Source organism: Haematobia irritans, chromosome 4, assembly GCF_050003625.1.
Source record: "Haematobia irritans isolate KBUSLIRL chromosome 4, ASM5000362v1, whole genome shotgun sequence".
Taxonomy (NCBI): domain Eukaryota; kingdom Metazoa; phylum Arthropoda; class Insecta; order Diptera; family Muscidae; genus Haematobia; species Haematobia irritans.
Genome location: NC_134400.1, coordinates 74,979,330 through 74,993,935, shown reverse-complemented (window position 1 = coordinate 74,993,935; position 14,606 = coordinate 74,979,330). Strand labels below are relative to the sequence as shown.

The window sequence follows — 14,606 nt, the reverse complement described above, 5'->3', positions numbered from 1 at the left end:
AATTTCATCCGATCCGGCTGAAATTTGGTACATGGTGTTAGTATATGGTCTCTAACAACCATGCAAAAATTGGTCCACATCGCTTCATAATTATATATAGCCCCCATATAAACCGATCCCCCGATTTGGCTTGCGAGGCCGCTAAGAGAAGCAAATTTCATCCGATCCGGCTGAAATTTGGTACATGGTGTTAGTATATGGTCTCTAACAACCACACAAAAATTGGTCCACATCGGTCCATAATTATATATAGCCCCCATATAAACCGATCACCAGATTTGACCTCCGGAGCCTCTTGGAAGACCAAAATTCATCTGATTCAGTTGAAATTCGGTACGTGGTGTTAATATATGGCCTTAAATATCCATGCAAAAATTGGTCGAAATCGGTCAATAATTATATATAGGCCCCATATAAACCGATCCCCAGATTTGACCTCCGGAGCTCCTTGGAAGAGCAAAATTCATCCGATTAGGTTGAAATTTTGTATGTGATGTTAGTATATGGTATGCAACAACCATACAGGAATTGGTTAATATCAGTCCATAATTATATATAGCCCCCATATAAGCCGGTCCGATGCCTTCTCGAGAAGCAAAATTAATTCGATCTGGTTGAAATTTTGTACGTGGTGGTAGTATATGATATTTAACAACCATGCCAAAAGTGGTCCATATCAGTCCATAATTATACATAGCCCCATATAAACCGATCCCGAGATTTGGTTTTGGAGCCTCTTGGAGGAGCAAATTTCATCCGAGTGAGTTGAAATTTGGTACATTGTGCTAGTATATGGTCGTTAACAACCATGCCTAACTAGGGCCATATCGGTCTATAGTTATATATGGCCCTCAGATAAATCGATCCCCAATCACACAAATATTGGTCCATATCAATAATTGTACATAGCCCCGATATAAGCGACCACCTTATTTTAATTCTGGCTCCCTACATACCGTGCAAAAGTCCATATCAATTCCTAATTATTTATAGACTTACCTAAACATACCTTTTTTGTCTAAATGGACTAACTCACAATTTAGAAAACGATTTAAGATACCACAACCCAAGTAATTTGATTGTGGATGACAGTCTTTCGTAGAAGTTTCGACGCAATCCATGGTGGAGGGTACATAAGATTCGGCCTGGCCGAACTTACGGCCGTTTATACTTGTTTTAATTGAAATGTCTTCAATCACGAAAATGATAGTATCAATCACCCATTTTGATTGAAAACCAACAAGATTTTTAATTAAAAATTTAATTGACTTTTGTCACGGAATCAATTAATTGTGTGATTGAATCAATTAAAAACGTGATTGATTTTTAACATAAAATTCAATCACAGTTTTAATTGAATCAATTAAAATTTTAATTAATTTCGCGACAAAAGTCAATCAACTATTTGATTCATTCAATTAAATAATTAATTGAAATTGGCTATAAATTTCGATCAAAAATTTATATATTGCGACCCCAAAATCGTATTTAGTTTTTTTCTTTTGAAATAAAAGAAAATATGTGTTTCTTATAAAACATATTTAATATTTTATTATTTTTTGAATTATGCAATAGACAAATAAATTTGGTTCTTGTCATTTGTGTTTTGTTCTAACATAACTTACAAATACAACTACTATCAATAACAACTATAGGGTGAAAAAAATAAATTATATAAATCATTATCTTCCTTATAATAATAACCATGTGAGCATGTTCCTTCTAATATGTAGATGCGCTTAGATTTCCAATAAATCAGCAGCCTGTAAGCTAAATTAGTTTTTCTGAAAGTAAACAGAATAATTTGAATTTAATTTTGTTCAATTAAAAGTTAATTTTGTTTAACATTACCTGCATAGAATATCAAGTTCAATTCTTAGTTCCAGGTTGCAGATTTATAATCTTCTTTTGCAGTTGTAGTCTTTTAGCATAAAAAGGTGTATTAAGGAGCTCGGTAATTTAATTTTAGTAACCATTCCTTTCCAAAATTTCCACACATTAAAATCGTCTATTAAAATTTGAACCAATCAAAGACGAAAATAATGGGAAAGCAATGTAATATTTTGTATTATATTGATGGTACTTTGCAAATTCTGGAAAAAGAAAAAAATATAAATGGAAAATACATATTTTTATTATTATCGGATATTTTTAAATCCAAAAGAAAGAACTTTTTTACCATTACATAATTCTGCTCATTAGTTTATATACCAGATATACTGCTCTCTACTTGGGTTCAAACTGAAAAAGGCAGGTAAAACAAAAATGCAATTTAATGCCAACGCTACTTCGCAACTTCAAGGTGAATATTCCAACAAACCCATACCGCTCTTGGTTTAAAGAAAACTAGGAGTGAAAAAAATTTATAATTTTAAAAGATCAATACGGTACCCACTTTTTTATTGCAAACATATTCTTATATATTTGATAAAATGGTGGAGTTGATGGGATTGATTGGTCAATTTCACGAAATAAAATTGGTCACTAAAAGAAATGAAAAAAATATATATTCCATTGAAGCCGTTTAATGTAAACAGGCTTCAATGGAAAACGGTATTCACATTTCACAATTTCTTACCTTCAATAAACGTAGATTGTTTTCCATTTTTACAATACCACAAAACACAAACACAGGTAATTTCAAATGCGTTCTGTCATATATTTTTTTCAAACCTTTACCACGTGTCCGTTTGTTGTTGCACACTTTATTTATTTCAACCCTTTGCTATGATTTGTTGTTGCGTTCAAAATATTTATGCACACATTTTGAATGCAGCAGACAGAATGTCGCCAATCATGTTTTTCAATTTACGCGAAAAACAAAAACCCAACCGTTCGTTACGAGTTACTTCCACAGACTGATCTCTCCATTAAACATTGTTGAATAAATACCCATTCTCTTGTTCTCTTTTCGCTCTTTCCATTGCTCAAAATTATTCAGTTTCAATCACAAAGGTGATTGGATCAATCACATGTGTAATTGGAAACGGAAAAAATTTCAATCACGTTTGTAATTGAAAATTATTTCCGAATTGATTAACAAATTGACGTAACAAATATCAATAATTTTTTTAATTGGTTTTTATTCGGATTTGATTAAATAATTAATTGAATCAATTAACATATTAATTGAATCCGTTTCCAATTTTATTTTAAGTGTTTAATTGAAAAAATGTTGGTGATAATTTTTTGTGTGTAGTTAGAATGTTAATTTTACTCCCTCTGCAAAATTTCACGTAAATCAGAGTAAAACTTTTGCCTTTGTGGTCATATTAATCCAAATCGGGCGAATTCTATATATGGGAGTTATATCTAAATTTGAACCGACTTAAGTAAAATTTACCACACTTGACTACACTACTAATTGTATACCTAGTGCAACATTTCAAGCAAATTAGAATAAAACTTTGGCTTCTGGGGCCATATAAGTACATATCGGGCGAAAGATATATATGGGAGCTATATCTAAATCGGAACTATTAACCGTACGCCTTGTGCAAAATTTGAAGCAAATCAGGGCAAAACTCTGGCGATTGTTTTTGAGCCAAAGTGAAATTCTGTACCAAATTTGAGAACGATCGGACTTAAATTGCGAGCTGTACTTTGCACCCAAAATTATATACAGACAGACGGACGTATATACAGCCGGACATCGCTAAATCGACTCAGAATTTCATTCTAAGACGATCGGTATACTAAACGATTGGTTTCAGACTTTTCTGAAACCAATCGTTACCAAAGCGTTACATACAAATGCACAAACTTATTATACCCTATGCCACAGTAGTGGTGAAGGGTATAAAAATAACATTCAAGATTTTTCTTCTTGTTAGGACTTAATGAATGAGCAAACGTTTGCGAAACGTTGGCATTCAATGTGTACCGTTTTGTTTTCTACATTTTACTAAGCACCACAGTACTTTTCAGTTTAGGTTTGGTTTCCACTCACGAACAAAAACAATACAAAACGAAAGGCAAGTGCCGTTATGTCAGGTTTTCGTTTCGTTTTGGACATGTGGATTGTACGAAACGAAACAATTGGAAACGTTTTGTTTTGCTTGTTTTCGTACGCTGCACATTGGGTCAAATGACCGAAATCTCACGCATGAAATCAATTTTTGAACTTGTGAAAATTAAACAATTGGTGCTACGAAAAAGTTGACAACACATTACCAAAAACAAATCCAAACTGGTAAAACAATATGGCAATCCGTTTGGCCGTTTTAGGCCGACGAAGTGGCAACTCTTTGTTATTGATTTTTTTCTTGAATTCATGGTTTAGCAAGGTGCTTTAAAGATTTTGCTGGTAAAAAAGTTTTTTGTTATGTTATAAACTTAATTTGAAATGTAAAATTTAAGCCAAGGTATGTACTTTTAGTAAAAATTAACAACGATTGTAAATATTGTTTGGTTATTTAGAAATATGTGTGTCTGGAGTAGAACTTACTATATTGGAACGGATTGGTAGAGTTCTATACTGCGTTAGAAATGTTGAGATGTTGTCTTTCTTGCAAGCACAAATTTGTCTGCTTATAAGTGCTAATGAAGGTACCCCATTATAATTATGGTGTTACAATCGAAACGCAACAATTATTAAATATTGGGTAGAAAACAACATTAAAAGCAGCGAAGTCTACCATGACAACTTGAAGAAAAAAGTAAAATAATTGTGCAGAAAAGACAAAACAATGGTAACGAATGAGAAATTTGGGTAAATCTGCAATATCTACCACATCATTAATAATAGCTATATAAAATAAAATGTCGCCCTGGGTGTCTTACTGTAACTGATTCTTCGACACAGGTTCCGTTACAAAATTTGCTAAATCATAAAGCTAATATTTTAATATAGACTTACATATAGCAGATTGTCAAGGTAGTAATATGATCACTTCAAATATGTTTCAAGAACAAAATGTTATTTTTGGACTGGGAACGCAAAAATGTTTTTTTTTTCTACAAACACATACAGGGTTGGCAAAATCTGGACATTTTTTAACGAATATGTTCTCATTTCTACATAGTGTTGCAGAAATAGTGGTACTCAAAACTTTTAGCTAAAATGAGAGTGTAAGAGATTGAATTGAACTAAAATTGCTGAAATCATATACACTCTAAGGTAGTGATCAAGATGGAGTAAGAGTGTGCATCAGTTCTAATGTAGATTTTCAGATTCCAATGTTACTACATATTGATATATTTAATTTGGTGTATGATAAATGTGGTCCATTAGAAAGTGGGCGTGGGTGTGGGCGGTGGTACATGTACAAAACTTCAGAGCTCTAGGCGCTTCATTTGGGTTGAAATACTCCCTTCATTTGAAAGTGGGCGTGGCAATGAGCGGATCGGTCCAAAATTTCTATCATACTTTATTCTCATCCCCAGTGGTAAATGTACAAAATTTCAGATCTCTAGGTGCTTTCATTGGTTTAATGGGTCAAAAACCTGTCATTTGGCCCACTGTGCGCTGGTGCTAATACGTATCACACATGCTGCAAATTAAAATTACGAGGATTATCTTGGTATTTGTATATGTATGGATGCATAACTACTCAAAACCAACCTATGTTATTTCCTGAGACCGTGATATTTTTAAATTCAATCCATATATCAAGTTATGACATGAAACTTTGCCAATTAGAGGACCGTGCGCAATCGCCTTTAGAATTCCCTTTTTCTCCTTCCCTTTTGAGAACATTGCAAAAATAAATACTAGTCTATCATTGATTTTCACAAACATATACATATTTCATTTTTCTAGTGTGTGAATGAGATAGTAAATTAGAACTTGCAGTGGGAGCGAAAAGGAATTTTTAAATATTGAGCAATACGCATTGTCACACATTTACTCGCATACACTCTCATATATTGCAACTTAAAATTACGAGGTTTTTGCTTTGTAACCTATGTTTTTTTTCTCAAAATCAACCTGCTATTTTCTGAGACCCCGATATTTGTTGTTGTTGTTGTACTACATTCACACTACATATCCAATAATTATTATTATTTAGATTGACATTTTTAATTTACTTGCTGTTTTTTTTTACTAGTGACAAAATGAAAATATTTACATCCCATTAGTTGTTAGGTATTAACATATTTCCAAATTCAAAATGGGAACTTCATCAAAAACATTTCTTTAGTATAGCTGCTGTTAATTGTTTGTCATCGTAATGGGTAGGTTTTTCCATGCTATATTGATGTCATGTAAATGGCAATGTAGTACCGATCTGATTTCGTAAAAAAAAACAAACGACATTAATATTTTCTAAGCCCACAATGCAACACTGTACCCCAAAAGCTACGGGATCCAATGTTGGACGGAACTCGCAAACTTCGAATTTTCGATTCGAACTTGATGAAATCTCTTTCTAATTATATATTCTTTGTTTAGACCTATAATGCTATATGGTGTTGTAGTCTGGTGGCCGCCACTTCACCACCCGACAAGTTTAGACAAAGTTCAGCGTATGGCGTGCTAGTGTATCTCAGGCGCATTCACCAAGCCAGGAACAAATTCCTTTAATGTCATGCTGCATCTATTGCCTCTGGACATTTTGGCCAACCAGTCAGCTGCAACAACGGCTGTGCGGTTGCGCGAGCTATCGCTGTGGTCGGAAAAAAGTTAGGGTCACAGTTCGGTCCTCAAAATAATGTCAGATGTGCCAAACGTAGTGGATTGCACTTTGGCGACACCACTTTTCGACAACAAGTTTGAAACTCTAATTCCCAAGAGTGAGGCGTGGTGCACACAGGTCCCGGAGAATACACGATATATAGATTTCTACACTGATGGCTCCAAATTGGATGGATTTCGGCCTATATTCTAAAGATCTGGAACTTCGAATAGCGAAAATATTACCTAATCACTGTAGTGTTTTTCAGGCTGAAATATTAGCAATAAGAAGGTGGCGAATTGGCTGAGAAGTAATGTTCCACAAAATGTTGGCATTAACATATACTCAGACAGTCAACCTGCAATAAATCCTTGGACTTTGTGTTCCTTAACTCGAAAACGGCCATCACTGCCGCAAATCTCTCAATGAGATGGCTGTGCAGCACAATATTCACCTAATATGGGTGCCTGGCCAGCGGAACATACCGGGGAATTGCGAAGCGGATGAGTTGGCAAGGCTAGGGGCTACCTTACATATTCCAGGGGAACTAGAATCTGTTGGTATGCCCCTGGCTACCTGCAAGCTCATGCTGCGTGAGAAGGCTGTTATGACGGCAAATGTTCGATGGGAGAATTGCAAGGGCTGTAACGACACCAAGCAAATATGGCCCCATTTAAACTTAAACCGCACACTAGATATGTTAGTGTTCTCGAGACGTCTCGAGGGTCGCTGCCTGATAGGCGAATTTGCAAAAACTATTGGTGCGAAGTATAATGACTACTGTATAATGCGGAGTTTAGTGGTACTGAGTTTTGTTTTTCCAATTTAAGAACATTTGTTAGGGGTTTCTTTTTATTTTATATTTTTCGTTTATTAAGAACGCTGAAAATTTTTCGAGTTGACGGTCATATACAGTCTTTTAAACTTAAACGATAACATGACAGCTTACGATTAGTGAAACTTAACTTGATCGATAACATGACATCTTACGATTATTGGCTTAACAAACTACTTACAGGCTAGTTATTGGAACGTTACATGACAACATACTACAATTCGGCATTCCTGACTAAATGGATTCCCTGATCCGTATATGAAGTATGTGAATTCTCTCACACGTCACATTCCCCTTTACTGCGAAACCAGCGTTTAATATTCTGGACAGCCCACACTCCTTTGTATGGTCTCTGAGCTTGTTGAAAACCATCTACATCTTCTACAACGTATCTATCGTTCCTTAAAACATTCGATATCTTATAAGGACCTTTAAACTTGGGGATTAATTTCCTGGCAACGCCTGCATTACTATCGAAGTTTCTAATCATAATATAGTCGCCTATTTCGTACGTAGCCGGATTTCTACGTTTGTGGTTAACAAAATCTGCGTTGTATTTTTGTGCCTTTATCTCTTTTTCCCTAGCCTTTTCTCTAACCTCTACAATATCTCTGTAACAGTCCTCCATAATATTTTCTCTAACCTTGTCCACAAACGTTCCTTTTTGGTTTACTCCAAATAACATAACGCTTAGGTGCTCATTTATTGTCCTGTTTGTTGTGTTGTTCAACACGAATTCAACAGATTGAAGAATATTGTCCCAGGGTGTCCTCTTCCCTAATTTTCGAAATCATCGGACCTAGGCTTCGGTTTATTCTTTCTACTTGTCCATTAGCCTGTTGCAATCGCGATGTGTTTACTATCGTTTTCCTCCATAAAGGTTGCAAATTCGTTAGAAGTAAAACTGGTACATCTGTCTGAAACTATGCATTTCGGGATGCTATAATAACGAAAATATTCCTTGAGTGACTTGATCACCTCTTTAGTTGCCGTTATGTTAGTTGCATAAACCTTAACAAACTTGGAACACGAATCTACTACTATGAGAAAAATATGTTTCTTGTGTCGTTGCCATTTATTGGACCATAATGGTCAATATGTAACATATCAAAAGGTCTAGCAGGCTTCGGAATGTTATGTAAAAACCCCTATACTTTTCCACTTTTATCAGAAAATGCTATGCATTTCAGAAAATTTTCCACATGTTTCTTCACTTTGTTGATGCCTACATGACCCATCTCATCGTGATACTTGTACAACACATGAGACGCCATAGCGCTAGGAACATAAAATCTCAACTTGTCCTTCTGTATCTTCTTGTATATAACATCATTTATCATCTCGTATAGTTTTTGCTCCTTATTCTGTAACTTTCCTTCAAACGTCGTATTTCCGGGTCTCTATTCTGACATATTACTAAGTTTTCCTCAAATGTGTTTGTTTCAACTACCATTATTTCCTGGCATCTGCTCAAAGCGTCTACATGCTGCATACGCTTTCCTGACCTATGTTCAACAGTATAATCAAAGTTCTGCGGTGTTTTTCTTAGAGATATTAAAAATTTGAATAAATTTTTTGTGTTTCTGCATGTAAAGAAAAGTTTAATTGGCGCCGGTGTATTTTAAATCATTCAGATAAGTGATTAGTTTGTTGAAAAGATCAATGATGGTTAATCCTCTGTGTAATTAATCTGTATTGTATTGATTCTCATTGGGTTATTGATAATAAATTCCACCGTCGAACGGAACGGACGTGTTATCCAATAGCGGATAAACTCATCGTAATAGGTACCTACTAAGAATTTCAATTGTGGTGGGATATTAAGCCACCATGCAGCGAAATTCCAAGTCATCCACTGGTTTGCCCAGTGGACGGGTACCGACTGGAGTTATAAATCTGGGCAATGACCAAGAGTTAGACCCAATTAGTCGACCTGTAGACGGGTCGAAAGTGGCGACACTCTGACAAGTCGAACTTTTTCTAAGGTAACGACATCAAAAGGAGGTAATCCCTCACGAAAGAGATTCAAGGAACGCAGAAATGCTTTGTTTATCCTAAAGAAGTTAGGATCAGGGAACGATCACCGGATGAGCTGCCATCCTCCGAAAGGGATCAAAGATCGTTTCCCTCAGTTGCTAAATACAGCCTTGTTAGCCATCACATCATTATTAAAGGAGCATTGGACGGTATGGTTCCAAAGCAAAAATGGGGGAAATTGAGAATGCTCTGTCTGTCGTCTACTCAGAGGTGCTGGAAAAGTTTCCCTGCCCAGATCCTCGACACCAAGAGGTTGGTTGGTATCAAGGACGATTTAAGCTAGTCGCATTTGAGGACCAGAGGTCTATAGAATGTTTTAAAGCTGCTCTGATACTAATTGATGAAGTTTGGGAAGGAGCTGCTCTAGAGTTAGTCGAGAAGAAAGACCTGCAAACCCTTCTGACTCTGAATCTATTTTAAATAGGCTGAAACGATGCAATCCAGATCTTCCAACAGCTGATTGGAAGGTTGGCCGTTTGGATGAAGTGGATGGACTAAGACGGCATGCAGTGTTTATATCGAACACTCAGTCTTTGCCATATCTAGCACAGTCAGAGGGCCATGTATGTTATGGCTTTCATTATATCCAAATGAAGATGTATAAAAACGATCAGCTAAAGGATTCAGAAATGGACAAGCCTCTGTCTGAATCAGAAGTAATCGGATCCTCTTGCGAAGTCGAGGGAGAAAGTTGAAGACATGGATAGATACCGTATGCGTGAGTCTACTGCCTCAGAACTCACCAAAGTTGAACCTATGGTTATTGCGAGAGTCACCGAGGTCTCTGAAGAGGGCAGTCTTGATGACTCGATTGAAGCGGCTGATGTGACGGTTGTTGAAAATCTCGACAAATAGTTCTTATTCAAGAACCATATGTTTATGTAGGGTTTCCATATGGATAATTTTCAAAAGAGAACTTTCGCTTTAAAAAAAGAGAACAAATTTACATAAATAAAGTTTAAAATAAAAAATTCTTTATTAAATAATGAATAATTTTATTGATGTTAAAATTAAAATAATAATAGTTTCTAATGATAGAAACAAAGAAATAAATATATAATAAAACAATAAAAAACAAAAAGAATCACATTTTCTTAAAAAATAAACAAAATAAATTGACAACGACAACGTATTGGCGTATTTACGTCGTACGTTCAATTACATCTATTTCTAATTTTTACACCGTACGTCGAAACGTCGCAATTGTGTTCCGGCCTTTAATTTGCCAACAGATTTAACCCAGTAAACAATTAGTTGCGAACAATTGTGACGGATTCCTACTAAATAAATAAAATTCCATCAATCTAGGATTTTTGTTTTTGAAATAGAGTACATAAAGAGCACTGTTGGACAAAAAAATACGGCACCAAAAAGAGAGTGAACAAAAAGATACGAACACAAAAAGAGAACATGTTCTCTTTAAAAGAGATGTAATGGACAGCCTATGTTTATAGAAACAAAATATGTGAATTAAGTACTCCGGGGTTCAAACTATTGCAGTATACTGATAATGATGTAAATCGAGCCTGTATAATTGCTAAAAACGAGCTTAACTTATTTCTGCTTCCTTGAAAGTGCAATGCAGACACTGTCGTTGCCAATTTAGAAATAGCCAAATGCAAATATTGGGTATCTTTGGTCTACATGGGACATGACAGGGAGATGCCTCCATATGCCGTTAAAACCTTAGTGGAGGAGTCACTGAAAACAAAGACGAAACTCATTATGGGATGCGATGCGAATGCACATCATAGTATATGGGGAAGTAGTGATACTAATGCAATGGGAGAGTCGCTAATAGAGTTTATTTTGCGTACTAATCTGGTAGTTTGCAACAAGGGAGATGCCCCAACCTTTGTCACTAAAAACAGGCAAGAGGTTTTGGACATCACCTTGGCCTCGCAAGAACTGATAAACATAATATCTGAGTGGCAGGTTTTAAGTGAACACAGCTTCTCAGATTATCGCTACATCAGTTTCAAATTTGATGTTCATACCGCCAAGACCATATTTCCGCCAAATGTTACGAAAGCTGACTGGAATAGGTATAGGGAATCGTTCAATATGATGATTCCGGAAATAACAGAGACAAATATGAGAAATGTGCGAGATATCGAACGCGCAGTGGAGCGGATTACTAAGACCTTCAACATCTCACTGAAAGCTGCATGCCCTAGAGGGAAGCCAAGGGGGTCTACGGAATTCATTAATATGAGGAAATCCTGCAGGAAGCTCTTTAACAAGGCAAAGTCCACTAGAGCCCCTGAGGATTGGGACGCTTACAAGAAGAATCTGAGAGGATACAAGCGAGAACTGAGAAATGCTCAGCATAACTCTTGGAATGATTACTGCAGCAGTATTGAGAATACGTTCGAGGCTTCCAGACTACGGAACGTTCTAGCATCCACTTATTGAGGAAATTGTATCAGAATCTAGAATAAGATGGGCGTTAAATAGCTTTGGACCATTCAAATCCCCCGGACCTGATGGAATTACTCCGGCGGAGTTACAAGCCGTGACTGACAAAATTATCCCCTGGTTGTCGGTGATATATAAAGGATGTATCAACTTATCATATATCCCAGGAAAGTGGAGGGAAACAAAAGTCGTTTTCATACCTAAAGCGGGAAAAGCCTCTCACTCGAGGGCGAAGGATTTCCGACCAATCAGCTTATCCTCATTCCTACTTAAGTCTCTGGAGAGGATGATAGATATTTATCTTAGAACTAGCATCGATTCAAGTTTGTTCTCGAAACGACAGCATGCATACTCGAAGGGCAGGTCTACTGAGACCGCATTACATGAACAAGTCAGCTTTATTGAAAGCTCACTATCTGTCAAAGAATACACAATCGCGGCGTTTCATTGAAGGGGCGTTCAATAATGTCCATCCGAGCTCGATATTAAATGGACTGACAACTCTGAATGTTGATCCATGTATACTTAGGCTGTTAGACGAACTTCTAATGAAGAGAAGTATTTCAGCCACACTAGGACAAGCAAACATACAAAGGTATGTGAACAGAGGCACTCCCCAAGGAGGAGTTCTATCACCTCTTCTTTGGAATGTTGCTATAAATAACCTTCTGGTTACCCTAGAAAAAGAAAGGATAAAAGTGGTGGCAGACGCAGATGATGTGGCTCTAGCAGTCAGGGGAAAATTCCCATCCACAATCAGAGATATTATTCAGAGGGCCCTCCGGATGACCGAGAAATGGGCGAAAGACAATGGTCTTGTGGTAAATCCTGCAAAGACAGAAATAGTCATGTACTGCAAAGATCGCAAAACTCCCACGGTTAGGCCCATTAGGGGGTATTGAAATTCCCTTTGGTGAGTGTGCAAAATACCTTGGCGTTATTTTTGACAAGAAGCTGAACTTTAAGCTTAATATTGAAGAAAGGGCGAGAAAAGCAAAGGTAGCTTTGTACTCGTGCAAAAAGGCAATAGGAAAAAAGTGATGATTAAAACCAAGAATTGTGCATTGGCTATACACGGCAGTGGTTAAATCTATAATGCTATATGGTGTTTAGTCTGGTGGCCGGCACTTCACCAGCCTACAAGTTTAGACAAAGTTCAGCGTATGACGTGTTTGTGTATCTCAGGCGCATTCAGCAAGACAGGAACAAATTCCCTTAATGTCATGCTGCATCTATTGCCTTTAGACATTTTGGCCAAACAGTCAGCTGCAACAGCGGCTGTGCGGTTGCGCGAGCTATCGCTGTGGTCGGAAAAAAGTTACGATCACAGTTTGGTCCTCAAAATAATGCCAGATGTTCGCAACGTAGTGGATTACACTTTGGCGAGTCCACTTTTCGACAAAAAGTTTGAGGCTCTAATCCCCAACAGTGAGGCGTGGTGCACACAGACCTCGGGGAATTAAGAATATATAGATTTCTACACTGATGGCTTCAAATTGGATGGACAATTGGGTTTCGGAGTATATTCTTATGATCTGGAACTTCGAATAGCGAAAAGATTACCTAATCACTGTAGTGTTTTTCAGGCTGAAATATTAGCAATAAGAGAGGTGGCGAATTGGCTGAGAAGTAATGTTCCAAAAAATGTGGGCATTAATATATACTCAGACAGTCAACCTGCAATAAAATCCTTGGACTCTGTGTTCCTCAACTCGAAAACGGCCATCGACTGCCGCAAATCTCTCAATGATATGGTTGAGCAGTACAATATTCACCTAATATGGGTGCCTGACCATAGGAACATACCGGGGAACTGCGAAGCGGATGAGTTGGCAAGGCTAGGGACTACCTTACATATTCTAGGGGACCTAGAATCTGTTGTTATGCCCTTGGCTACCTGTAAGCTCATGCTGCGTGAGGAGGCTGTTATGATGGCAAATGTTCGATGGGAGAATTGCAAAGGCTGTAACGACACCAAGCAAATATGGCCGCATTTAAACTTAAACCGCACACTAGATATGCTAGTGTTGTCGAGACGTCAGATAGCACTCCTGATATCTGCTATAACGGGTCGCTGCCTGATAGGCGATTTTGCAAAAACTATAGGCGCGAAGTATAATGACAATTGTATGAGCTGTCATGATGCGGAGGAAAAGGAATCAATTAAACACCTCTTATGTGAGTGTCCTGCATTTTGTGTAAAGCGCAAGCAACTTTTAGGAGCATATAGCTTCAGATTATTGGCGGATCTGGAAAACGTTAACTTAAGCAGTCTGCTAATGTTTTTGGAACAATCTGGTTGGTTCAACAAAGAAAAATAATCAAGAAGGTTCAGCGGTTAAAACTAGAAGTGCCCATATGTTGTAGATACTTTTAGTTAATGTGGTATCACAATGGACTGAATAGTCTAAGTGAGCCTGAATCTTAATCGGGCTGCCACTTTAACCTAACTCAACCTAACCTCATTGTATTATTTGTCTATTAAATAGTTTGTGTTAGTTTAAAATAACAAGTGTGCTTTGCTTTCTTGTACCAGTTATTTTGTTTTTTACATGTAATTTTCTCAGTGGCTGTGGATATACATACATACATTATTATCAAGCGGTGGTGTCAATACTTGTATTGTTGATTTGGTGGTCAAACGGTGTTGTCAATACTTGTATTTGTTGATTTGTGTTTTTGGCGTTTTTTGGTTTCTT

General features: G+C 36.9%; 1 long non-coding RNA gene across 1 annotated transcript; it reads right to left on the bottom strand.

The window, feature by feature from the left end:
* Positions 1–1,620: 1,620 nt before the first annotated feature.
* On the bottom strand, positions 1,621–2,088 carry LOC142232762 (uncharacterized). Its single transcript, XR_012721202.1, has 2 exons — positions 1,852–2,088; positions 1,621–1,784 (listed from the first exon to the last, which is right to left on the bottom strand). It is a non-coding gene; the product is annotated as an uncharacterized LOC142232762 (long non-coding RNA).
* Positions 2,089–14,606: the final 12,518 nt, after the last annotated feature.